Source organism: Taudactylus pleione, unplaced genomic scaffold (genome assembly GCF_031769625.1).
Source record: "Taudactylus pleione unplaced genomic scaffold, aTauple2 ptg000593l, whole genome shotgun sequence".
Lineage (NCBI taxonomy): Eukaryota > Metazoa > Chordata > Amphibia > Anura > Myobatrachidae > Taudactylus > Taudactylus pleione.
The window spans coordinates 693850-720305 of record NW_028284995.1 but is presented as its reverse complement, the minus strand read 5'-3'; the positions used below and the strand labels follow the sequence as shown (position 1 = coordinate 720305).

Below are 26456 nucleotides of genomic sequence, written 5' to 3'. Positions count from 1 at the left end.
CATCATGATTGCATGAAATGAAAAGAAAACATGTGTTATATACTGTATAACCCTTAATTATACATTTAAGTAAAAGTTTTAACAAATTGTAGTCAGGAAGCATTGTTCGATTACTTCAAATTTTCATAATAGAGTAGCATGACGGACAACATGAAAACAATATTTAAGCTGTATTTATGCACCGTGTTATTAATTAAACATTCTCATCATTTAGAAGTAACTACTGAATACTCAACTATGTTAAGAAATGATGTTGTTTAAATTTTAAATAATTAAATTCTGATCAATAATCAAGAAAAAAAGAAAAAATGCACTCAAACATGCCTAAACCCGGGATCAAACCAGGGACCTTTAGATCTTCAGTCTAACGCTCTCCCAACTGAGCTATTTCGGCAAGGTCAGTGTGTGGCAACAGTCACTAAGACCTCAACTGAGCTATTTTTGCATGGTTACACAAGGTTAAGTATCAATATTTTTCTGACATCATGGTTGCATGAAATGAAAAGAAAATGTGTTTTATACTGTAAATATATCCATTACAAACCCTTAATCATACATTTAAGTAAAAGTTTTAACAAATTGTGGTCAGGAAGCAGTTAGTTTACTTCAAATTTTCATAATAGAGTAGCATGATGGAAAACATGAAAACAATATTTAAGCTGTATTTATGCACCGTGTTGCTAAATAAACATTCTCATCATTTAGAAGTTACTACTGAATACTCAACTATGTTAAGAAATGATGTTGTTTACATTTGAAATAATTAAATACTGATAACTACTGAAGGAAAAAAGAAAAAATGTACTCAAACATGCTGAGACCCGGGACCTTTAGATCTTCAGTCTAATGCTCTCCCAACTGAGCTATTTCAGCAGAGTTTGTGTATGGCAAAAGTCACTAAGACCTCAACTGAGCTATGTTTGCATGGTTACACAAGGTTTAGTATCAATATTTTTCTGTCATCATGATTGCATGAAATGAAAAGAAAACATGTGTTATATACTGTATAACCCTTAATTATACATTTAAGTAAAAGTTTTAACAAATTGTAGTCAGGAAGCATTGTTCGATTACTTCAAATTTTCATAATAGAGTAGCATGACGGACAACATGAAAACAATATTTAAGCTGTATTTATGCACCGTGTTATTAATTAAACATTCTCATCATTTAGAAGTAACTACTGAATACTCAACTATGTTAAGAAATGATGTTGTTTAAATTTTAAATAATTAAATTCTGATCAATAATCAAGAAAAAAAGAAAAAATGCACTCAAACATGCCGAAACCCGGGATCAAACCAGGGACCTTTAGATCTTCAGTCTAACGCTCTCCCAACTGAGCTATTTCGGCAAGGTCAGTGTGTGGCAACAGTCACTAAGACCTCAACTGAGCTATTTTTGCATGGTTACACAAGGTTAAGTATCAATATTTTTCTGACATCATGGTTGCATGAAATGAAAAGAAAATGTGTTTTATACTGTAAATATATCCATTACAAACCCTTAATCATACATTTAAGTAAAAGTTTTAACAAATTGTGGTCAGGAAGCATTGTTAGATTACTTCAATTTTTCATAATAGAGTAGCATGACGGACAACATGAAAACAATATTTAAGCTGTATTTATGCACCGTGTTGTTAAATAAACATTCTCATCATTTAGAAGTTACTACTGAATACTCAACTATGTTAAGAAACGATGTTGTTTACATTTGAAATACTTAAAAACTGATAACTGCTCAAGGAAAGAAGAAAAAAGGTACTGAAACATGCTGAAACTCGGGACCTTTAGATCTTCAGTCTAATGCTCTCCCAACTGACCTATTTCGGCAAAGTCTGTGTATGGCAAAAGTCACTAAGACCTCAACTGAGCTATGTTTGCATGGTTACACAAGGTTTAGAATCAATATTTTTCTGTCATCATGATTGCATGAAATGAAAAGAAAATATGTGTTTTATACTATAAATATATCCATTACAAACCGTTAATCAAACATTTAAGTAAAAGCTTTAACAAATTGTGGTCAGGAAGCATTGTTAGATTACTTCAAATTTTCTTAATAGTTAGAGTAGCATGACTTACAACATGAAAACAATATTTAAGCTGTATTTATGCACCGTGTTGTTAATTAATCATTATCATCATTTAGAAGTTACTACTGAATACTCAACTATGTTAAGAAATGATGTTGATTAAATTTGAAATAATTAAATTCTGATCACTACTCAAGGAAAAAAGAAAAAATGCACTCAAACATGCCAAAACACGGGATCGAACAAGGGACCTTTAGATCTTCAGTCTAACGCTCTCCCAACTGAGCTATTTCGGCAAAGTATGTGTATGACGAAAGTCACTAAGACCTCAACTGAGCTATGTTTGCATGGTTAGACAAGGTTTAGTATCAATATTTTTCTGTCATCATGACTGCATGAAATGAAAAGAAAATATGTGTTTTATACTGTTTAACCCTTAATTATACATTTAAGTAAAAGTTTTAACAAATTGTGGTCAGGAAGCATTGTTAGATTACTTCAATTTTTCATAATAGAGTAGCATGACGGACAACATGAAAACAATATTTAAGCTGTATTTATGCACCGTGTTGTTAAATAAACATTCTCATCATTTAGAAGTTACTACTGAATCCTCAACTATGTTAAGAAATGATGTTGTTTAAATTTGAAATAATTAAATTCTGATCACTACTCAAGGAAAAAAGAAAAATGCACTCAAACATGCCGAAACCCGGGATCGAACCAGGGACCTTTAGATCTTCAGTCTAACGCTCTCCCAACTGAGCTATTTCGGCAAGGTCGGAGTATGGCATAAGTCACTAAGACCTCAACTGAGCTATGTTTGCATGGTTACACAAGGTTAAGTATCAATATTTTTCTGTCATCATGATTGCATGAAATGAAGAGAAAAGATGTGTTTTATACTGTAAATATATAAATTACAAACCCTTAATCGTACATTTAAGTAAAAGTTTTAACAAATTGTGGTCAGGAAGCAGTTAAATAACTTCAAATTTTCATAATAGAGTAGCATGATGGACAACATGAAAACAATATTTAAGCTGTATTTATGCACCGTGATGTTAAATAAACATTCTCATCATTTAGAAGATACTACTGAATACTCAACTATGTTAAGAAATGATGTTGTTTACATTTGAAATAATTTAATACTGATAACTGCTCAAGGAAAAAAGAAAAAATGTACTCAAACATTCTGAAACCCGGGACCTTTAAATCTTCAGTCTAACGCTCTCCCAACTGAACAATTTCGTCAAAGTCTGTGTATGGCAAAAGTCACTAAGACCTAAACTGAGCTATATTTGCATGGTTACACAAAGTTTAGTATCAATATTTTTCTGTCATCATGATTGCATGAAATGAAGAGAAAAGATGTGTTTTAAACTGTAAATATATAAATTACAAACCCTTAATCATACATTTAAGTAAAAGTTTTAACAAATTGTGGTCAGTAAACAGTTAGTTTACTTCAAATTTTCATAATAGAGTAGCATGACGGACAACATGAAAACAATGTTTAAGCTGTATTTATGCACCGTGTTATTAAATAAACATTCTCATCATTTAGATGATACTACTGAATACTCAACTATGTTAAGAAATGATGTTGTTTACATTTGAAATAATTAAATACTGATAACTACTCAAGGAAAAAAGAAAAAAGGTACTCAAACATGCTGAGACCCGGGACCTTTAGATCTTCAGTCTAATGCTCTCCCAACTGAGCTATTTCGGCAATGTCTGTGTATGGCAAAAGTCAGTAAGACCTCAACTGAGCTATGTTTGCATGCTTACACAAGGTTTAGTATCAATATTTTTCTGTCATCATGATTGCATGAAATGAAAAGAAAATCTGTGTTTTATACTGTAAATGTATCCATTACAAACCCTTAATCGTACATTTAAGTAAAAGTTTTAACAAATTGTGGTCAGGAAGCAGTTAGTTTACTTCAAATTTTCATAATAGAGTAGCATGATGGACAACATGAAAAAAATTTTCAAGCTGTATTTATGCACCGTGTTGTTAACTAAACTTTCTCATCATTTAGAAGTTACTACTGAATACTCAACTATGTTAAGAAACGATGTTGTTTACATTTGAAATACTTAAAAACTGATAACTGCTCAAGGAAAGAAGAAAAAAGGTACTGAAACATGTTGAAACTCGGGACCTTTAGATCTTCAGTCTAATGCTCTCCCAACTGAGCTATTACAGCAAAGTCTGTGTATGGCAAAAGTCACTAAGACCTCAACTGAGCTATGTTTGCATGGTTACACAAGGTTTAGTATCAATATTTTTCTGTCATCATGATTGCATGAAATGAAAAAAAATATGTGTTTTATACTATAAATATATCCATTACAAACCCTTAATCAAACATTTAAGTAAAAGCTTTAACAAATTGTGGTCAGGAAGCATTGTTAGATTACTTCAAATTTTCATAATAGTTAGAGTAGCATGACTTACAACATGAAAACAATATTTAAGCTGTATTTATGCACCGTGTTGTTAATTAAACATTCTCATCATTTAGAAGTTACTACTGAATACTCAACTATGTTAAGAAATGATGTTGATTAAATTTGAAATAATTAAATTCTGATCACTACTCAAGGAAAAAAGAAAAAATGCACTCAAACATGCCGAAACCCGGGAACGAACCAGGGACTTTTAGATCTTCAGTCTAACGCTCTCCCAACTGAGCTATTTCGGCAAAGTATGTGCATGACAAAAGTCACTAAGACCTCAACTGAGCTATTTTTGCATGGTTAGACAAAGTTTAGTATCAATATTTTTCTGTCATCATGATTGCATGAAAAGAAAAGAAAATATGTGTTTTATACTGTATAACCCTTAATTATACATTTAAGTAAAAGTATTAACAAATTGTGGTCTGGAAGCATTGTTAGATTACTTCAATTTTTCATAATAGAGTAGCATGACGGACAACATGAAAACAATATTTAAGCTGTATTTATGCACCGTGATGTTAAATAAACATTCTCATCATTTAGAAGTTACTACTGAATACTCAACTATATTAAGAAATGATGTTGTTTAAATTTGAAATAATTAAATTCTGATCACTACTCAAGGAAAAAAGAAATATGCACTCAAACATGCCGAAAACCGGGATCGAACCAGGGACCTTTAGATCTTCAGTCTAACGCTCTCCCAACTGAGCTATTTCGGCAAGATCGGAGTATGGCATAAGTCACTAAGACCTCAACTGAGCTATGTTTGCATGGTTACACAAGGTTAAGTATCAATATTTTTCTGTCATCATGATTGCATGAAATGAATTGAAAAGATGTGTTTTATACTGTAAATATATAAATTACAAACCATTAATCGTACATTTAAGTAAAAGTTTTAACAAATTGTGGTCAGGAAGCAGTTAGTTTACTTCAAATTTTCATAATAGAGTAGCATGATGGACAACATGAAAACAATTTTTAAGCTGTATTTATGCACCGTGTTGTTAACTAAGCATTCTCATCATTTAGAAGTTACTACTGAATACTCAACTATGTTAAGAAACGATGTTGTTTACATTTGAAATACTTAAAAACTGATAACTGCTCAAGGAAAGAAGAAAAAAGGTACTGAAACATGTTGAAACTCGGGACCTTTAGATCTTCAGTCTAATGCTCTCCCAACTGAGCTATTTCGGCAAAGTCTGTGTATGGCAAAAGTCACTAAGACCTCAACTGAGCTATGTTTGCATGGTTACACAAGGTTTAGTATCAATATTTTTCTGTCATCATGATTGCATGAAATGAAAAGAAAATATGTGTTTTATACTGTATAACCCTTAATTATACATTTAAGTAAAAGTTTTAACAAATTGTGGTCAGGAAGCATTGTTAGATTACTTAAAATTTTCATAATAGAGTAGCATGACGGACAACATGAAAACAATATTTAAGCTGTATTTATGCACCGTGTTGCTAAATAAACATTCTCATCATTTAGAAGATACTACTGAATACTCAACTATATTAAGAAATGATGTTGTTTACATTTGAAATAATTAAATACTGATAACTACTCAAGGAAAAAAGAAAAACGTACTCAAACATGCTGAGACCCGGGACATTTAGATCTTCAGGTTAATGCTCTCCCAACTGAGCTATTTCGGCAAAGTCTGTGTATGGCAAAAGTTACTAAGACCTCAACTGAGCTATGTTTGCATGGTTACACAAGGTTTAGTATCAATATTTTTCTGTCATCATGATTGCATGAATTGAAAAGAAAATATGTGTTTTATACTATAAATATATCCATTACAAACCCTTAATCATACATTTAAGTAAAAGCTTTAACAAATTGTGGTCAGGAAGCATTGTTAGATTACTTCAAATTTTCATAATAGTTAGAGTAGCATGACTTACAACATGAAAACAATATTTAAGCTGTATTTATGCACCGTGTTGTTGATTAAACATTCTCATCATTTAGAAGTTACTACTGAATACTCAACTATGTTAAGAAATGATGTTGATTAAATTTGAAATAATTAAATTGTGATCACTACTCAAGGAAAAAAGAAAAAATGCACTCAAACATGCCGAAACCCGGGATCGAACCAGGGACCTTGAGATCTTCAGTCTAACGCTCTCCCAACTGAGCTATTTCGGCAAAGTCAGTGTATGGCAAAAGTCACTAAGACCTCAACTGAGCTATGTTTGCATGGTTACACAAGGTTAAGTATCAATATTTTTCTGTCATCATGATTGCATGAAATGAAGAGAAAAGATGTGTTTTATACTGTAAATATATAAATTACAAACCCTTAATCGTACATTTAAGTAAAAGTTTTAACAAATTGTGGTCAGGAAGCAGTTAGTTTACTTCAAATTTTCATAATAGAGTAGCATGATGGACAACATGAAAACAATTTTTAAGCTGTATTTATGCACCGTGTTGTTAAATAAACATTCTCATCATTTAGAAGTTACTACTGAATACTCAACTATGTTAAGAAACGATGTTGTTTACATTTGAAATACTTAAAAACTGATAACTACTCAAGGAAAGAAGACAAAAGGTACTGAAACATGCTGAAACTCGGGACCTTTAGATCTTCAGTCTAATGCTCTCCCAACTGAGCTATTTCGGCAAAGTCTGTGTATGGCAAAAATCACTAAGACCTCAACTGAGCTATGTTTGCATGGTTACACAAGGTTTAGAATCAATATTTTTCTGTCATCATGATTGCATGAAATGAAAAGAAAATATGTGTTTTATACTATAAATATATCCATTACAAACCGTTAATCAAACATTTAAGTAAAAGCTTTAACAAATTGTGGTCAGGAAGCATTGTTAGATTACTTCAAATTTTCTTAATAGTTAGAGTAGCATGACTTACAACATGAAAACAATATTTAAGCTGTATTTATGCACCGTGTTGTTAATTAATCATTATCATCATTTAGAAGTTACTACTGAATACTCAACTATGTTAAGAAATGATGTTGATTAAATTTGAAATAATTAAATTCTGATCACTACTCAAGGAAAAAAGAAAAAATGCACTCAAACATGCCAAAACACGGGATCGAACAAGGGACCTTTAGATCTTCAGTCTAACGCTCTCCCAACTGAGCTATTTCGGCAAAGTATGTGTATGACGAAAGTCACTAAGACCTCAACTGAGCTATGTTTGCATGGTTAGACAAGGTTTAGTATCAATATTTTTCTGTCATCATGACTGCATGAAATGAAAAGAAAATATGTGTTTTATACTGTTTAACCCTTAATTATACATTTAAGTAAAAGTTTTAACAAATTGTGGTCAGGAAGCATTGTTAGATTACTTCAATTTTTCATAATAGAGTAGCATGACGGACAACATGAAAACAATATTTAAGCTGTATTTATGCACCGTGTTGTTAAATAAACATTCTCATCATTTAGAAGTTACTACTGAATCCTCAACTATGTTAAGAAATGATGTTGTTTAAATTTGAAATAATTAAATTCTGATCACTACTCAAGGAAAAAAGAAAAATGCACTCAAACATGCCGAAACCCGGGATCGAACCAGGGACCTTTAGATCTTCAGTCTAACGCTCTCCCAACTGAGCTATTTCGGCAAGGTCGGAGTATGGCATAAGTCACTAAGACCTCAACTGAGCTATGTTTGCATGGTTACACAAGGTTAAGTATCAATATTTTTCTGTCATCATGATTGCATGAAATGAAGAGAAAAGATGTGTTTTATACTGTAAATATATAAATTACAAACCCTTAATCGTACATTTAAGTAAAAGTTTTAACAAATTGTGGTCAGGAAGCAGTTAAATAACTTCAAATTTTCATAATAGAGTAGCATGATGGACAACATGAAAACAATATTTAAGCTGTATTTATGCACCGTGATGTTAAATAAACATTCTCATCATTTAGAAGATACTACTGAATACTCAACTATGTTAAGAAATGATGTTGTTTACATTTGAAATAATTTAATACTGATAACTGCTCAAGGAAAAAAGAAAAAATGTACTCAAACATTCTGAAACCCGGGACCTTTAAATCTTCAGTCTAACGCTCTCCCAACTGAACAATTTCGTCAAAGTCTGTGTATGGCAAAAGTCACTAAGACCTAAACTGAGCTATATTTGCATGGTTACACAAAGTTTAGTATCAATATTTTTCTGTCATCATGATTGCATGAAATGAAGAGAAAAGATGTGTTTTAAACTGTAAATATATAAATTACAAACCCTTAATCATACATTTAAGTAAAAGTTTTAACAAATTGTGGTCAGTAAACAGTTAGTTTACTTCAAATTTTCATAATAGAGTAGCATGACGGACAACATGAAAACAATGTTTAAGCTGTATTTATGCACCGTGTTATTAAATAAACATTCTCATCATTTAGATGATACTACTGAATACTCAACTATGTTAAGAAATGATGTTGTTTACATTTGAAATAATTAAATACTGATAACTACTCAAGGAAAAAAGAAAAAAGGTACTCAAACATGCTGAGACCCGGGACCTTTAGATCTTCAGTCTAATGCTCTCCCAACTGAGCTATTTCGGCAATGTCTGTGTATGGCAAAAGTCAGTAAGACCTCAACTGAGCTATGTTTGCATGCTTACACAAGGTTTAGTATCAATATTTTTCTGTCATCATGATTGCATGAAATGAAAAGAAAATCTGTGTTTTATACTGTAAATGTATCCATTACAAACCCTTAATCGTACATTTAAGTAAAAGTTTTAACAAATTGTGGTCAGGAAGCAGTTAGTTTACTTCAAATTTTCATAATAGAGTAGCATGATGGACAACATGAAAAAAATTTTCAAGCTGTATTTATGCACCGTGTTGTTAACTAAACTTTCTCATCATTTAGAAGTTACTACTGAATACTCAACTATGTTAAGAAACGATGTTGTTTACATTTGAAATACTTAAAAACTGATAACTGCTCAAGGAAAGAAGAAAAAAGTTACTGAAACATGTTGAAACTCGGGACCTTTAGATCTTCAGTCTAATGCTCTCCCAACTGAGCTATTACAGCAAAGTCTGTGTATGGCAAAAGTCACTAAGACCTCAACTGAGCTATGTTTGCATGGTTACACAAGGTTTAGTATCAATATTTTTCTGTCATCATGATTGCATGAAATGAAAAAAAATATGTGTTTTATACTATAAATATATCCATTACAAACCCTTAATCAAACATTTAAGTAAAAGCTTTAACAAATTGTGGTCAGGAAGCATTGTTAGATTACTTCAAATTTTCATAATAGTTAGAGTAGCATGACTTACAACATGAAAACAATATTTAAGCTGTATTTATGCACCGTGTTGTTAATTAAACATTCTCATCATTTAGAAGTTACTACTGAATACTCAACTATGTTAAGAAATGATGTTGATTAAATTTGAAATAATTAAATTCTGATCACTACTCAAGGAAAAAAGAAAAAATGCACTCAAACATGCCGAAACCCGGGAACGAACCAGGGACTTTTAGATCTTCAGTCTAACGCTCTCCCAACTGAGCTATTTCGGCAAAGTATGTGCATGACAAAAGTCACTAAGACCTCAACTGAGCTATTTTTGCATGGTTAGACAAAGTTTAGTATCAATATTTTTCTGTCATCATGATTGCATGAAAAGAAAAGAAAATATGTGTTTTATACTGTATAACCCTTAATTATACATTTAAGTAAAAGTATTAACAAATTGTGGTCTGGAAGCATTGTTAGATTACTTCAATTTTTCATAATAGAGTAGCATGACGGACAACATGAAAACAATATTTAAGCTGTATTTATGCACCGTGATGTTAAATAAACATTCTCATCATTTAGAAGTTACTACTGAATACTCAACTATATTAAGAAATGATGTTGTTTAAATTTGAAATAATTAAATTCTGATCACTACTCAAGGAAAAAAGAAATATGCACTCAAACATGCCGAAAACCGGGATCGAACCAGGGACCTTTAGATCTTCAGTCTAACGCTCTCCCAACTGAGCTATTTCGGCAAGATCGGAGTATGGCATAAGTCACTAAGACCTCAACTGAGCTATGTTTGCATGGTTACACAAGGTTTAGTATCAATATTTTTCTGTCATCATGATTGCATGAAATGAATTGAAAAGATGTGTTTTATACTGTAAATATATAAATTACAAACCATTAATCGTACATTTAAGTAAAAGTTTTAACAAATTGTGGTCAGGAAGCAGTTAGTTTACTTCAAATTTTCATAATAGAGTAGCATGATGGACAACATGAAAACAATTTTTAAGCTGTATTTATGCACCGTGTTGTTAACTAAGCATTCTCATCATTTAGAAGTTACTACTGAATACTCAACTATGTTAAGAAACGATGTTGTTTACATTTGAAATACTTAAAAACTGATAACTGCTCAAGGAAAGAAGAAAAAAGGTACTGAAACATGTTGAAACTCGGGACCTTTAGATCTTCAGTCTAATGCTCTCCCAACTGAGCTATTTCGGCAAAGTCTGTGTATGGCAAAAGTCACTAAGACCTCAACTGAGCTATGTTTGCATGGTTACACAAGGTTTAGTATCAATATTTTTCTGTCATCATGATTGCATGAAATGAAAAGAAAATATGTGTTTTATACTGTATAACCCTTAATTATACATTTAAGTAAAAGTTTTAACAAATTGTGGTCAGGAAGCATTGTTAGATTACTTCAAATTTTCATAATAGAGTAGCATGACGGACAACATGAAAACAATATTTAAGCTGTATTTATGCACCGTGTTGTTAAATAAACATTCTCATCATTTAGAAGATACTACTGAATACTCAACTATATTAAGAAATGATGTTGTTTACATTTGAAATAATTAAATACTGATAACTACTCAAGGAAAAAAGAAAAACGTACTCAAACATGCTGAGACCCGGGACATTTAGATCTTCAGGTTAATGCTCTCCCAACTGAGCTATTTCGGCAAAGTCTGTGTATGGCAAAAGTCACTAAGACCTCAACTGAGCTATGTTTGCATGGTTACACAAGGTTTAGTATCAATATTTTTCTGTCATCATGATTGCATGAATTGAAAAGAAAATATGTGTTTTATACTATAAATATATCCATTACAAACCCTTAATCATACATTTAAGTAAAAGCTTTAACAAATTGTGGTCAGGAAGCATTGTTAGATTACTTCAAATTTTCATAATAGTTAGAGTAGCATGACTTACAACATGAAAACAATATTTAAGCTGTATTTATGCACCGTGTTGTTGATTAAACATTCTCATCATTTAGAAGTTACTACTGAATACTCAACTATGTTAAGAAATGATGTTGATTAAATTTGAAATAATTAAATTGTGATCACTACTCAAGGAAAAAAGAAAAAATGCACTCAAACATGCCGAAACCCGGGATCGAACCAGGGACCTTGAGATCTTCAGTCTAACGCTCTCCCAACTGAGCTATTTCGGCAAAGTCAGTGTATGGCAAAAGTCACTAAGACCTCAACTGAGCTATGTTTGCATGGTTACACAAGGTTAAGTATCAATATTTTTCTGTCATCATGATTGCATGAAATGAAGAGAAAAGATGTGTTTTATACTGTAAATATATAAATTACAAACCCTTAATCGTACATTTAAGTAAAAGTTTTAACAAATTGTGGTCAGGAAGCAGTTAGTTTACTTCAAATTTTCATAATAGAGTAGCATGATGGACAACATGAAAACAATTTTTAAGCTGTATTTATGCACCGTGTTGTTAAATAAACATTCTCATCATTTAGAAGTTACTACTGAATACTCAACTATGTTAAGAAACGATGTTGTTTACATTTGAAATACTTAAAAACTGATAACTGCTCAAGGAAAGAAGACAAAAGGTACTGAAACATGCTGAAACTCGGGACCTTTAGATCTTCAGTCTAATGCTCTCCCAACTGAGCTATTTCGGCAAAGTCTGTGTATGGCAAAAATCACTAAGACCTCAACTGAGCTATGTTTGCATGGTTACACAAGGTTTAGTATCAATATTTTTCTGTCATCATGATTGCATGAAATGAAAAGAAAATATGAGTTTTATACTATAAATATATCCATTACAAACCCTTAATCAAACATTTAAGTAAAAGCTTTAACAAATTGTGGTCAGGAAGCATTGTTAGATTACTTCAAATTTTCATAATAGTTAGAGTAGCATGACTTACAACATGAAAACAATATTTAAGCTGTATTTATGCACCGTGTTGTTGATTAAACATTCTCATCATTTAGAAGTTACTACTGAATACTCAACTATGTTAAGAAATTATGTTGTTTAAATTTGAAATAATTAAATTCTGATCACTACTCAAGGAAAAAAGAAAAATGCACTCAAACATGCCGAAACCCGGGATCAAACCAGGGACCTTTAGATCTTCAGTCTAAAACTCTCCCAACTGAGCTATTTCGGCAAATTCAGTGTATGACAAAAGTCACTAAGACCTCAACTGAGCTATGTTTGCATTGGTACAAAAGGTTAAGTATCAATATTTTTCTGTCATCATGATTGCATGAAATGAAGAGAAAATATGTGTTTTATACTGTAAATATATAAATTACAAACCCTTAATCATACATTTAAGTAAAAGTTTTAACAAATTGTGGTCAGGAAGCAGTTAGTTTACTTAAAATTTTCATAATAGAGTAGCATGATGGACAACATGAAAACAATTTTTAAGCTGTATTTATGCACCGTGTTGTTAAATAAACATTCTCTTCATTTAGAAGTTACTACTGAATACTCAACTATGTTAAGAAACGATGTTGTTTACATTTGAAATACTTAAAAACTGATAACTGCTCAAGGAAAGAAGAAAAAAGGTACTGAAACATGCTGAAACTCGGGACCTTTAGAACTTCAGTCTAATGCTCTCCCAACTGAGCTATTTCGGCAAAGTCTGTGTATGGCAAAAGTCACTAAGACCTAAACTGAGCTATGTTTGCATGGTTACACAAGGTTTAGTATCAATATTTTTCTGTCATCATGATTGCATGAAATGAAAAGAAAATATGTGTTTTATACTATAAATATATCCATTACAAACCCTTAATCATACATTTAAGTAAAAGCTTTAACAAATTGTGGTCAGGAAGCATTGTTAGATTACTTCAAATTTTCATAATAGTTAGAGTAGCATTACTTACAACATGAAAACAATATTTAAGCTGTATTTATGCACCGTGTTGTTAATTAATCATTATCATCATTTAGAAGTTACTACTGAATACTCAACTATGTTAAGAAATGATGTTGATTAAATTTGAAATAATTAAATTCTGATCACTACTCAAGGAAAAAAGAAAAAATGCATTCAAACATGCCAAAACCCGGGATTGAACAAGGGACCTTTAGATCTTCAGTCTAACGCTCTCCCAACTGAGCTATTTCAGCAAAATATGTGTATGACGAAAGAAACTAAGACCTCAACTGAGCTATGTTTGCATGGTTAGACAAGGTTTAGTATCAATATTTTTCTGTCATCATGTTTGCATGAAATGAAAAGAAAATATGTGTTTTATACTGTTTAACCCTTAATTATACATTTAAGTAAAAGTATTAACAAATTGTGGTCAGGAAGCATTGTTAGATTACTTCAATTTTTCATAATAGAGTAGCATGACGGACAACATGAAAACAATATTTAGGCTGTATTTATGCACCGTGTTGTTAAATAAACATTCTCATCATTTAGAAGTTACTACTGAATACTCAACTATGTTAAGAAATGATGTTGTTTAAATTTGAAATAATTAAATTCTGATCACTACTCAAGGAAAAAAGAAAAATGCACTCAAACATGCCGAAACCCGGGATCGAACCAGGTACCTTTAGATCTTCAGTCTAACGCTCTCCCAACTAAGCTATTTCAGCAAGGTCGGAGTATGGCATAAGTCACTAAGACCTCAACTGAGCTATGTTTGCATGGTTACACAAGGTTAAGTATCAATATTTTTCTGTCATCATGATTGCATGAAATGAAGAGAAAAGATGTGTTTTATACTGTAAATATATAAATTACAAACCCTTAATCGTACATTTAAGTAAAAGTTTTAACAAATTGTGGTCAGGAAGCAGTTAAATTACTTCAAATTTTCATAATAGAGTAGCATGACGGACAACATGAAAACAATTTTTAAGCTGTATTTATGCACCGTGTTGTTAAATAAACATTCTCATCATTTAGAAGATACTACTGAATACTCAACTATGTTAAGAAATGATGTTGTTTACATTTGAAATAATTTAATACTGATAACTACTCAAGGAAAAAAGAAAAAAGGTACTCAAACATGCTGAGACCCGGGACCTTTAGATCTTCAGTCTAATGCTCTCCCAACTGAGCTATTTCGGCAATGTCTGTGTATGGCAAAAGTCACTAAGACCTCAACTGAGCTATGTTTGCATGCTTACACAAGGTTTAGTATCAATATTTTTCTGTCATCATGATTGCATGAAATGAAAAGAAAATCTGTGTTTTATACTGTAAATATATCCATTACAAACCCTTAGTCATACATTTAAGTAAAAGTTTTAACAAATTGTGGTCAGGAAGCATTGTTAGATTACTTCAAATTTTCATAATAGTTAGAGTAGCATGACTTACAACATGAAAACAATATTTAAGCTGTATTTATGCACCGTGTTGTTAATTAAACATTCTCATCATTTAGAAGTTACTACTGAATACTCAACTATGTTAAGAAATGATGTTGATTAAATTTGAAATAATTAAATTCTGATCACTACTCAAGGAAAAAAGAAAAAATGCACTCAAACATGCCGAAACCCGGGACCTTTAGATCTTCAGTCTATCGCTCTCCCAACTGAGCTATTTCGGCAAGGTCGGAGTATGGCATAAGTCACTAAGACCTCACCTGAGCTATGTTTGCATGGTTACACAAGGTTAAGTATCAATATTTTTCTGTCATCATGATTGCATGAAATGAAGAGAAAAGATGTGTTTTATACTGTAAATATATAAATTACAAACCCTTAATTGTACATTTAAGTAAAAGTTTTAACAAATTGTGGTCAGGAAGCAGTTAGTTTACTTCAAATTTTCATAATAGAGTAGCATGATGGACAACATGAAAACAATTTTTAAGCTGTATTTATGCACCGTGTTGTTAACTAAACTTTCTCATCATTTAGAAGTTACTACTGTATACTCAACTATGTTAAGAAACGATGTTGTTTACATTTGAAATACTTAAAAACTGATAACTGCTCAAGGAAAGAAGAAAAAAGGTACTGAAACATGTTGAAACTCGGGACCTTTAGATCTTCAGTCTAATGCTCTCCCAACTGAGCTATTACGGCAAAGTCTGTGTATGGCAAAAGTCACTAAGACCTCAACTGAGCTATGTTTGCATGGTTACACAAGGTTTAGTATCAATATTTTTCTGTCATCATGATTGCATGAAATGAAAAGAAAATATGTGTTTTATACTGTATAACCCTTAATTATACATTTAAGTAAAAGTTTTAACAAATTGTGGTCAGGAAGCATTTTTAGATTACTTCAAATTTTCATAATAGAGTAGCATGACGGACAACATGAAAACAATATTTAAGCTGTATTTATGCACCGTGTTGTTAAATAAACATTCTCATCATTTAGAAGATACTACTGAATACTCAACTATATTAAGAAATGATGTTGTTTACATTTGAAATAATTAAATACTGATAACTACTCAAGGAAAAAAGAAAAACGTACTCAAACATGCTGAGACCCGGGACATTTAGATCTTCAGGTTAATGCTCTCCCAACTGAGCTATTTCGGCAAAGTCTGTGTATGGCAAAAGTCACTAAGACCTCAACTGAGCTATGTTTGCATGGTTACACAAGGTTAAGTATCAATATTTTTCTGTCATCATGATTGCATGAATTGAAAAGAAAATATGTGTTTTATACTATAAATATATCCATTACAAACCCTTAATCATACATTTAAGTAAAAGCTTTAACAAATTGTGGTCAGGAAGCATTGTTAGATTACTTCAAATTTTCATAATAGTTAGAGTAGCATGACTTACAACATGAAAACAATATTTAAGCTGTATTTATGCACCGTGTTGTTGATTAAACATTCTCATCATTTAGAAGTTACTACTGAATACTCAACTATGTTAAGAAATTATGTTGTTTAAATTTGAAATAATTAAATTCTGATCACTACTCAAGGAAAAAAGAAAAATGCACTCAAACATGCCGAAACCCGGGATCAAACCAGGGACCTTTAGATCTTCAGTCTAACGCTCTCCCAACTGAGCTATTTCGGCAAGTTCAGTGTATGACAAAAGTCAATAAGACCTCAACTGAGCTATGTTTGCATTGGTACAAAAGGTTAAGTATCAATATTTTTCTGTCATCATGATTGCATGAAATGAAGAGAAAAGATGTGTTTTATACTGTAAATATATAAATTACAAACCCTTAATCATACATTTAAGTAAAAGTTTTAACAAATTGTGGTCAGGAAGCAGTTAGTTTACTTCAAATTTTCATAATAGAGTAGCATGATGGACAACATGAAAACAATTTTTAAGCTGTATTTATGCACCGTGTTGTTAAATAAACATTCTCTTCATTTAGAAGTTACTACTGAATACTCAACTATGTTAAGAAACGATGTTGTTTACATTTGAAATACTTAAAAACTGATAACTGCTCAAGGAAAGAAGAAAAAAGGTACTGAAACATGCTGAAACTCGGGACCTTTAGATCTTCAGTCTAATGCTCTCCCAACTGAGCTATTTCGGCAAAGTCTGTGTATGGCAAAAGTCACTAAGACCTAAACTGAGCTATGTTTGGATGGTTACACAAGGTTTAGTATCAATATTTTTCTGTCATCATGATTGCATGAAATGAAAAGAAAATATGTGTTTTATACTATAAATATATACATTACAAACCCTTAATCAAACATTTAAGTAAAAGCTTTAACAAATTGTGGTCAGGAAGCATTGTTAGATTACTTCAAATTTTCATAATAGTTAGAGTAGCATTACTTACAACATGAAAACAATATTTAAGCTGTATTTATGCACCGTGTTGTTAATTAATCATTATCATCATTTAGAAGTTACTACTGAATACTCAACTATGTTAAGAAATGATGTTGATTAAATTTGAAATAATTAAATTCTGATCACTACTCAAGGAAAAAAGAAAAAATGCATTCAAACATGCCAAAACCCGGGATTGAACAAGGGACCTTTAGATCTTCAGTCTAACGCTCTCCCAACTGAGCTATTTCAGCAAAGTATGTGTATGATGAAAGAAACTAAGACCTCAACTGAGCTATGTTTGCATGGTTAGACAAGGTTTAGTATCAATATTTTTCTGTCATCATGATTGCATGAAATGAAAAGAAAATATGTGTTTTATACTGTTTAACCCTTAATTATACATTTAAGTAAAAGTATTAACAAATTGTGGTCAGGAAGCATTGTTAGATTACTTCAATTTTTCATAATAGAGTAGCATGACGGACAACATGAAAACAATATTTAGGCTGTATTTATGCACCTTGTTGTTAAATAAACATTCTCATCATTTAGAAGTTACTACTGAATACTCAACTATGTTAAGAAATGATGTTAATTAAATTTGAAATAATTAAATTCTGATCACTACTCAAGGAAAAAAGAAAAAATGCACTCAAACATGCCGAAACCCGGGATCGAACCAGGGACCTTTAGATCTTCAGTCTAACGCTCTCCCAACTGAGCTATTTCGGCAAGGTGAGTGTATGGCAAAAGTCACTAAGACCTCAACTGAGCTATGTTTGCATGGTTACACAAGGTTAAGTATCAATATTTTTCTGTCATCATGATTGCATGAAATGAAGAGAAAAGATGTGTTTTATACTGTAAATATATAAATTACAAACACTTAATCGTACATTTAAGTAAAGGTTTTAACAAATTGTGGTCAGGAAGCAGTTAGTTTACTTCAAATTTTCATAATAGAGTAGCATGATGGACAACATGAAAACAATTTTTAAGCTGTATTTATGCACCGTGTTGTTAAATAAACATTCTCATCATTTAGAAGTTACTACTGAATACTCAACTATGTTAAGAAACGATGTTGTTTACATTTGAAATACTTAAAAACTGATAACTGCTCAAGGAAAGAAGACAAAAGGTACTGAAACATGCTGAAACTCGGGACCTTTAGATCTTCAGTCTAATGCTCTCCCAACTGAGCTATTTCAGCAAAGTCTGTGTATGGCAAAAGTCACTAAGACCTCAACTGAGCTATGTTTGCATGGTTACACAAGGTTTAGTATCAATATTTTTCTGTCATCATGATTGCATGAAATGAAAAGAAAATATGTGTTTTATACTACAAATATATCCATTACAAACCCTTAATCAAACATTTAAGTAAAAGCTTTAACAAATTGTGGTCAGGAAGCATTGTTAGATTACTTCAAATTTTCATAATAGTTAGAGTAGCATGACTTACAACATGAAAACAATATTTAAGCTGTATTTATGCACCGTGTTGTTGATTAAACATTCTCGTCATTTAGAAGTTACTACTGAATACTCAACTATGTTAAGAAATTATGTTGTTTAAATTTGAAATAATTAAATTCTGATCACTACTCAAGGAAAAAAGAAAAATGCACTCAAACATGCCGAAACCCGGGATCGAACCAGGGACCTTTAGATCTTCAGTCTAACGCTCTCCCAACTGAGCTATTTTGGCAAGGTCAGAGTATGGCATAAGTCACTAAGACCTCAACTGAGCTATGTTTGCATGGTTACACAAGGTTAAGTATCAATATTTTTCTGTCATCATGATTGCATGAAATGAAGAGAAAAGATGTGTTTTATACTGTAAATATATAAATTACAAACCCTTAATCATACATTTAAGTAAAAGTTTAACAAATTGTGGTCAGGAAGCAGTTAAATTACTTCAAATTTTCATAATAGAGTAGCATGACGGACAACATGAAAACAATTTTTAAGCTGTATTTATGCACCGTGTTATTAAATAAACATTCTCATCATTTAGAAGATACTACTGAATACTCAACTATGTTAAGAAATGATGTTGTTTAAATTTGAAATAATTAAATTCTGATCACTACTCAAGGAAAAAAGAAAAAATGCATTCAAACATGCCAAAACCCGGGATTGAACAAGGGACCTTTAGATCTTCAGTCTAACGCTCTCCCAACTGAGCTATTTCGGTAAAGTATGTGTATGACGAAAGAAACTAAGACCTCAACTGAGCTATGTTTGCATGGTTAGACAAGGTTTAGTATCAATATTTTTCTGTCATCATGATTGCATGAAATGAAAAGAAAATATGTGTTTTATACTGTTTAACCCTTAATTATACATTTAAGTAAAAGTATTAACAAATTGTGGTCAGGAAGCATTGTTAGATTACTTCAAATTTTCATAATAGTTAGAGTAGCATGACTTACAACATGAAAACAATATTTAAGCTGTATTTATGCACCGTGTTGTTGATTAAACATTCTCATCATTTAGAAGTTACTACTGAATACTCAACTATGTTAAGAAATGATGTTGATTAAATTTGAAATAATTAAATTGTGATCACTACTCAAGGAAAAAAGAAAAAATGCACTCAAACATGCCGAAACCCAGGATCGAACCAGGGACCTTTAGATCTTCAGTCTAACGCTCTCCCAACTGAGCTATTTCGGCAAGGTCAGTGTATGGCAAAAGTCACTAAGACCTCAACTGAGCTATGTTTGCATGGTTACACAAGGTTAAGTATCAATATTTTTCTGTCATCATGATTGCATGAAATGAAGAGAAAAGATGTGTTTTATACTGTAAATATATAAATTACAAACCCTTAATCGTACATTTAAGTAAAAGTTTTAACAAATTGTGGTCAGGAAGCAGTTAGTTTACTTCAAATTTTCATAATAGAGTAGCATGATGGACAACATGAAAACAATTTTTAAGCTGTATTTATGCACCGTGTTGTTAAATAAACATTCTCATCATTTAGAAGTTACTACTGAATACTCAACTATGTTAAGAAACGATGTTGTTTACATTTGAAATACTTAAAAACTGATAACTGCTCAAGGAAAGAAGACAAAAGGTACTCAAACATGCTGAAACTCGGGACCTTTAGATCTTCAGTCTAATGCTCTCCCAACTGAGCTATTTCGGCAAAGTCTGTGTATGGCAAAAGTCACTAAGACCTCAACTGAGCTATGTTTGCATGGTTACACAAGGTTTAGTATCAATATTTTTCTGTCATCATGATTGCATGAAATGAAAAGAAAATATGTGTTTTATACTATAAATATATCCATTACAAACCCTTAATCAAACATTTAAGTAAAAGCTTTAACAAATTGTGGTCAGGAAGTATTGTTAGATTACTTCAAATTTTCATAATAGTTAGAGTAGCATGACTTACAACATGAAAACAATATTTAAGCTGTATTTATGCACCGTGTTGTTGATTAAACATTCTCATCATTTAGATGTTACTACTGAATACTCAACTATGTTAAGAAATTATGTTGTTTAAATTTGAAATAATTAAATTCTGATCACTACTCAAGGAAAAAAGAAAAATGCACTCAAACATGCCGAAACCCGGGATCAAACCAGGGACCTTTAGATCTTCAGTCTAACACTCTCCCAACTGAGCTATTTCGGCAAGTTCAGTGTATGACAAAAGTCACTAAGACCTCAACTGAGCTATGTTTGCATTGGTACAAAAGGTTAAGTATCAATATTTTTCTGTCATCATGATTGCATGAAATGAAGAGAAAAGATGTGTTTTATACTGTAAATATATAAATTACAAACCCTTAATCATACATTTAAGTAAAAGTTTTAACAAATTGTGGTCAGGAAGCAGTTAGTTTACTTCAAATTTTCATAATAGAGTAGCATGATGGACAACATGAAAACAATTTTTAAGCTGTATTTATGCACCGTGTTGTTAAATAAACATTCTCTTCATTTAGAAGTTACTACTGAATACTCAACTATGTTAAGAAACGATGTTGTTTACATTTGAAATACTTAAAAACTGATAACTGCTCAAGGAAAGAAGAAAAAAGGTATTGAAACATGCTGAAACTCGGGACCTTTAGATCTTCAGTCTAATGCTCTCCCAACTGAGCTATTTCGGCAAAGTCTGTGTATGGCAAAAGTCACTAAGACCTAAACTGAGCTATGTTTGCATGGTTACACAAGGTTTAGTATCAATATTTTTCTGTCATCATGATTGCATGAAATGAAAAGAAAATATGTGTTTTATACTATAAATATATACATTACAAACCCTTAATCAAACATTTAAGTAAAAGCTTTAACAAATTGTGGTCAGGAAGCATTGTTAGATTACTTCAAATTTTCATAATAGTTAGAGTAGCATTACTTACAACATGAAAACAATATTTAAGCTGTATTTATGCACCGTGTTGTTAATTAATCATTATCATCATTTAGAAGTTACTACTGAATACTCAACTATGTTAAGAAATGATGTTGATTAAATTTGAAATAATTAAATTCTGATCACTACTCAAGGAAAAAAGAAAAAATGCATTCAAACATGCCAAAACCCGGGATTGAACAAGGGACCTGTAGATCTTCAGTCTAACGCTCTCCCAACTGAGCTATTTCAGCAAAGTATGTGTATGACGAAAGAAACTAAGACCTCAACTGAGCTATGTCTGCATGGTTAGACAAGGTTTAGTATCAATATTTTTCTGTCATCATGATTGCATGAAATGAAAAGAAAATATGTGTTTTATACTGTTTAACCCTTAATTATACATTTAAGTAAAAGTATTAACAAATTGTGGTCAGGAAGCATTGTTAGATTACTTCAATTTTTCATAATAGAGTAGCATGACGGACAACATGAAAACAATATTTAGGCTGTATTTATGCACCGTGTTGTTAAATAAACATTCTCATCATTTAGAAGTTACTACTGAATACTCAACTATGTTAAGAAATGATGTTGTTTAAATTTGAAATAATTAAATTCTGATCACTACTCAAGGAAAAAAGAAAAATGCACTCAAACATGCCGAAACCCGGGATCGAACCAGGTACCTTTAGATCTTCAGTCTAACACTCTCCCAACTAAGCTATTTCAGCAAGGTCGGAGTATGGCATAAGTCACTAAGACCTCAACTGAGCTATGTTTGCATGGTTACACAATGTTAAGTATCAATATTTTTCTGTCATCATGATTGCATGAAATGAAGAGAAAAGATGTGTTTTATACTGTAAATATATAAATTACAAACCCTTAATCGTACATTTAAGTAAAAGTTTTAACAAATTGTGGTCAGGAAGCAGTTAAATTACTTCAAATTTTCATAATAGAGTAGCATGACGGACAACATGAAAACAATTTTTAAGCTGTATTTATGCACCGTGTTGTTAAATAAACATTCTCATCATTTAGAAGATACTACTGAATACTCAACTATGTTAAGAAATGATGTTGTTTACATTTGAAATAATTTAATACTGATAACTACTCAAGGAAAAAAGAAAAAAGGTACTCAAACATGCTGAGACCCGGGACCTTTAGATCTTCAGTCTAATGCTCTCCCAACTGAGCTATTTCAGCAATGTCTGTGTATGGCAAAAGTCACTAAGACCTCAACTGAGCTATGTTTGCATGCTTACACAAGGTTTAGTATCAATATTTTTCTGTCATCATGATTGCATGAAATGAAAAGAAAATCTGTGTGTTATACTGTAAATATATCCATTACAAACCCTTAATCATACATTTAAGTAAAAGTTTTAACAAATTGTGGTCAGGAAGCATTGTTAGATTACTTCAAATTTTCATAATAGTTAGAGTAGCATGACTTACAACATGAAAACAATATTTAAGCTGTATTTATGCACCGTGTTGTTAATTAAACATTCTCATCATTTAGAAGTTACTACTGAATACTCAACTATGTTAAGAAATGATGTTGATTAAATTTGAAATAATTAAATTCTGATCACTACTCAAGGAAAAAAGAAAAAATGCACTCAAACATGCCGAAACCCGGGACCTTTAGATCTTCAGTCTATCGCTCTCCCAACTGAGCTATTTCGGCAAGGTCGGAGTATGGCATAAGTCACTAAGACCTCACCTGAGCTATGTTTGCATGGTTACACAAGGTTAAGTATCAATATTTTTCTGTCATCATGATTGCATGAAATGAAGAGAAAAGATGTGTTTTATACTGTAAATATATAAATTACAAACCCTTAATTGTACATTTAAGTAAAAGTTTTAACAAATTGTGGTCAGGAAGCAGTTAGTTTACTTCAAATTTTCATAATAGAGTAGCATGATGGACAACATGAAACAATTTTTAAGCTGTATTTATGCACCGTGTTGTTAACTAAACTTTCTCATCATTTAGAAGTTACTACTGTATACTCAACTATGTTAAGAAATGATGTTGTTTACATTTGAAATACTTAAAAACTGATAACTGCTCAAGGAAAGAAGAAAAAAGGTACTGAAACATGTTGAAACTCAGGACCTTTAGATCTTCAGTCTAATGCTCTCCCAACTGAGCTATTATGGCAAAGTCTGTGTATGGCAAAAGTCACTAAGACCTCAACTGAGCTATGTTTGCATGGTTACACAAGGTTTAGTATCAATATTTTTCTGTCATCATGATTGCATGAAATGAAAAGAAAATATGTGTTTTATACTGTATAACCCTTAATTATACATTTATGTAAAAGTTTTAACAAATTGTGGTCAGGAAGCATTGTTAGATTACTTCAAATTTTCATAATAGAGTAGCATGACGGACAACATGAAAACAATATTTAAGCTGTATTTATGCACCGTGTTGTTAAATAAACATTCTCATCATTTAGAAGATACTACTGAATACTCAACTATATTAAGAAATGATGTTGTTTACATTTGAAATAATTAAATACTGATAACTACTCAAGGAAAAAAGAAAAACGTACTCAAACATGCTGAGACCCGGGACATTTAGATCTTCAGGTTAATGCTCTCCCAACTGAGCTATTTCGGCAAAGTCTGTGTATTGCAAAAGTCACTAAGACCTCAACTGAGCTATGTTTGCATGGTTACACAAGGTTTAGTATCAATATTTTTCTGTCATCATGATTGCATGAATTGAAAAGAAAATATGTGTTTTATACTATAAATATATTCATTACAAACCCTTAATCATACATTTAAGTAAAAGCTTTAACAAATTGTGGTCAGGAAGCATTGTTAGATTACTTCAAATTTTCATAATAGTTAGAGTAGCATGACTTACAACATGAAAACAATATTTAAGCTGTATTTATGCACCGTGTTGTTGATTAAACATTCTCATCATTTAGAAGTTACTACTGAATACTCAACTATGTTAAGAAATGATGTTGATTAAATTTGAAATAATTAAATTGTGATCACTACTCAAGGAAAAAAGAAAAAATGCACTCAAACATGCCGAAACCAGGGACCTTTAGATCTTCAGTCTAACGCTCTCCCAACTGAGCTATTTCGGCAAGGTCAGTGTATGGCAAAAGTCACTAAGACCTCAACTGAGCTATGTTTGCATGGTTACACAAGGTTAAGTATCAATATTTTTCTGTCATCATGATTGCATGAAATGAAGAGAAAAGATGTGTTTTATACTGTAAATATATAAATTACAAACCCTTAATCGTACATTTAAGTAAAAGTTTTAACAAATTGTGGTCAGGAAGCAGTTAGTTTACTTCAAATTTTCATAATAGTGTAGCATGATGGACAACATGAAAACAATTTTTAAGCTGTATTTATGCACCGTGTTGTTAAATAAACATTCTCATCATTTAGAAGTTACTACTGAATACTCAACTATGTTAAGAAACGATGTTGTTTACATTTGAAATACTTAAAAACTGATAACTGCTCAAGGAAAGAAGACAAAAGGTACTGAAACATGCTGAAACTCGGGACCTTTAGATCTTCAGTCTAATGCTCTCCCAACTGAGCTATTTCGGCAAAGTCTGTGTATGGCAAAAGTCACTAAGACCTCAACTGAGCTATGTTTGCATGGTTACACAAGGTTTAGTATCAATATTTTTCTGTCATCATGATTGCATGAAATGAAAAGAAAATATGTGTTTTATACTATAAATATATCCATTACAAACCCTTAATCAAACATTTAAGTAAAAGCTTTAACAAATTGTGGTCAGGAAGCATTGTTAGATTACTTCAAATTTTCATAATAGTTAGAGTAGCATGACTTACAACATGAAAACAATATTTAAGCTGTATTTATGCACCGTGTTGTTGATTAAACATTCTCATCATTTAGAAGTTACTACTGAATACTCAACTATGTTAAGAAATTATGTTGTTTAAATTTGAAATAATTAAATTCTGATCACTACTCAAGGAAAAAAGAAAAATGCACTCAAACATGCCGAAACCCGGGATCAAACCAGGGACCTTTAGATCTTCAGTCTAACACTCTCCCAACTGAGCTATTTCGGCAAGTTCAGTGTATGACAAAAGTCACTAAGACCTCAACTGAGCTATGTTTGCATTTTTACAAAAGGTTAAGTATCAATATTTTTCTGTCATCATGATTGCATGAAATGAAGAGAAAAGATGTGTTTTATACTGTAAATATATAAATTACAAACCCTTAATCATACATTTAAGTAAAAGTTTTAACAAATTGTGGTCAGGAAGCAGTTAGTTTACTTCAAATTTTCATAATAGAGTAGCATGATGGACAACATGAAAACAATTTTTAAGCTGTATTTATGCACCATGTTGTTAAATAAACATTCTCTTCATTTAGAAGATACTACTGAATACTCAACTATGTTAAGAAACGATG

General features: G+C 31.5%; 14 non-coding genes across 14 annotated transcripts; all 14 read right to left on the bottom strand.

The window, feature by feature from the left end:
* Positions 1-1281: 1281 nt before the first annotated feature.
* On the bottom strand, positions 1282-1354 carry TRNAF-GAA (transfer RNA phenylalanine (anticodon GAA)). The gene has a single exon. It is a non-coding gene; the product is annotated as a tRNA-Phe (tRNA).
* Positions 1355-2741: 1387 nt separating this feature from the next.
* Positions 2742-2814, bottom strand: TRNAF-GAA (transfer RNA phenylalanine (anticodon GAA)). The gene has a single exon. It is a non-coding gene; the product is annotated as a tRNA-Phe (tRNA).
* Positions 2815-5162: 2348 nt separating this feature from the next.
* TRNAF-GAA (transfer RNA phenylalanine (anticodon GAA)) lies at positions 5163-5235 on the bottom strand. Its single transcript has one exon. It is a non-coding gene; the product is annotated as a tRNA-Phe (tRNA).
* Positions 5236-6610: 1375 nt separating this feature from the next.
* On the bottom strand, positions 6611-6683 carry TRNAF-GAA (transfer RNA phenylalanine (anticodon GAA)). Its single transcript has one exon. It is a non-coding gene; the product is annotated as a tRNA-Phe (tRNA).
* Positions 6684-8070: 1387 nt separating this feature from the next.
* Positions 8071-8143, bottom strand: TRNAF-GAA (transfer RNA phenylalanine (anticodon GAA)). The gene has a single exon. It is a non-coding gene; the product is annotated as a tRNA-Phe (tRNA).
* Positions 8144-10491: 2348 nt separating this feature from the next.
* On the bottom strand, positions 10492-10564 carry TRNAF-GAA (transfer RNA phenylalanine (anticodon GAA)). Its single transcript has one exon. It is a non-coding gene; the product is annotated as a tRNA-Phe (tRNA).
* A 1375-nt stretch (positions 10565-11939) lies between these two features.
* On the bottom strand, positions 11940-12012 carry TRNAF-GAA (transfer RNA phenylalanine (anticodon GAA)). Its single transcript has one exon. It is a non-coding gene; the product is annotated as a tRNA-Phe (tRNA).
* A 906-nt stretch (positions 12013-12918) lies between these two features.
* On the bottom strand, positions 12919-12991 carry TRNAF-GAA (transfer RNA phenylalanine (anticodon GAA)). Its single transcript has one exon. It is a non-coding gene; the product is annotated as a tRNA-Phe (tRNA).
* A 3802-nt stretch (positions 12992-16793) lies between these two features.
* Positions 16794-16866, bottom strand: TRNAF-GAA (transfer RNA phenylalanine (anticodon GAA)). Its single transcript has one exon. It is a non-coding gene; the product is annotated as a tRNA-Phe (tRNA).
* Positions 16867-18254: 1388 nt separating this feature from the next.
* On the bottom strand, positions 18255-18327 carry TRNAF-GAA (transfer RNA phenylalanine (anticodon GAA)). The gene has a single exon. It is a non-coding gene; the product is annotated as a tRNA-Phe (tRNA).
* Positions 18328-19233: 906 nt separating this feature from the next.
* On the bottom strand, positions 19234-19306 carry TRNAF-GAA (transfer RNA phenylalanine (anticodon GAA)). The gene has a single exon. It is a non-coding gene; the product is annotated as a tRNA-Phe (tRNA).
* Positions 19307-20210: 904 nt separating this feature from the next.
* Positions 20211-20283, bottom strand: TRNAF-GAA (transfer RNA phenylalanine (anticodon GAA)). The gene has a single exon. It is a non-coding gene; the product is annotated as a tRNA-Phe (tRNA).
* Positions 20284-21189: 906 nt separating this feature from the next.
* Positions 21190-21262, bottom strand: TRNAF-GAA (transfer RNA phenylalanine (anticodon GAA)). Its single transcript has one exon. It is a non-coding gene; the product is annotated as a tRNA-Phe (tRNA).
* Positions 21263-26031: 4769 nt separating this feature from the next.
* TRNAF-GAA (transfer RNA phenylalanine (anticodon GAA)) lies at positions 26032-26104 on the bottom strand. The gene has a single exon. It is a non-coding gene; the product is annotated as a tRNA-Phe (tRNA).
* Between the last annotated feature and the right edge of the window lie 352 nt (positions 26105-26456).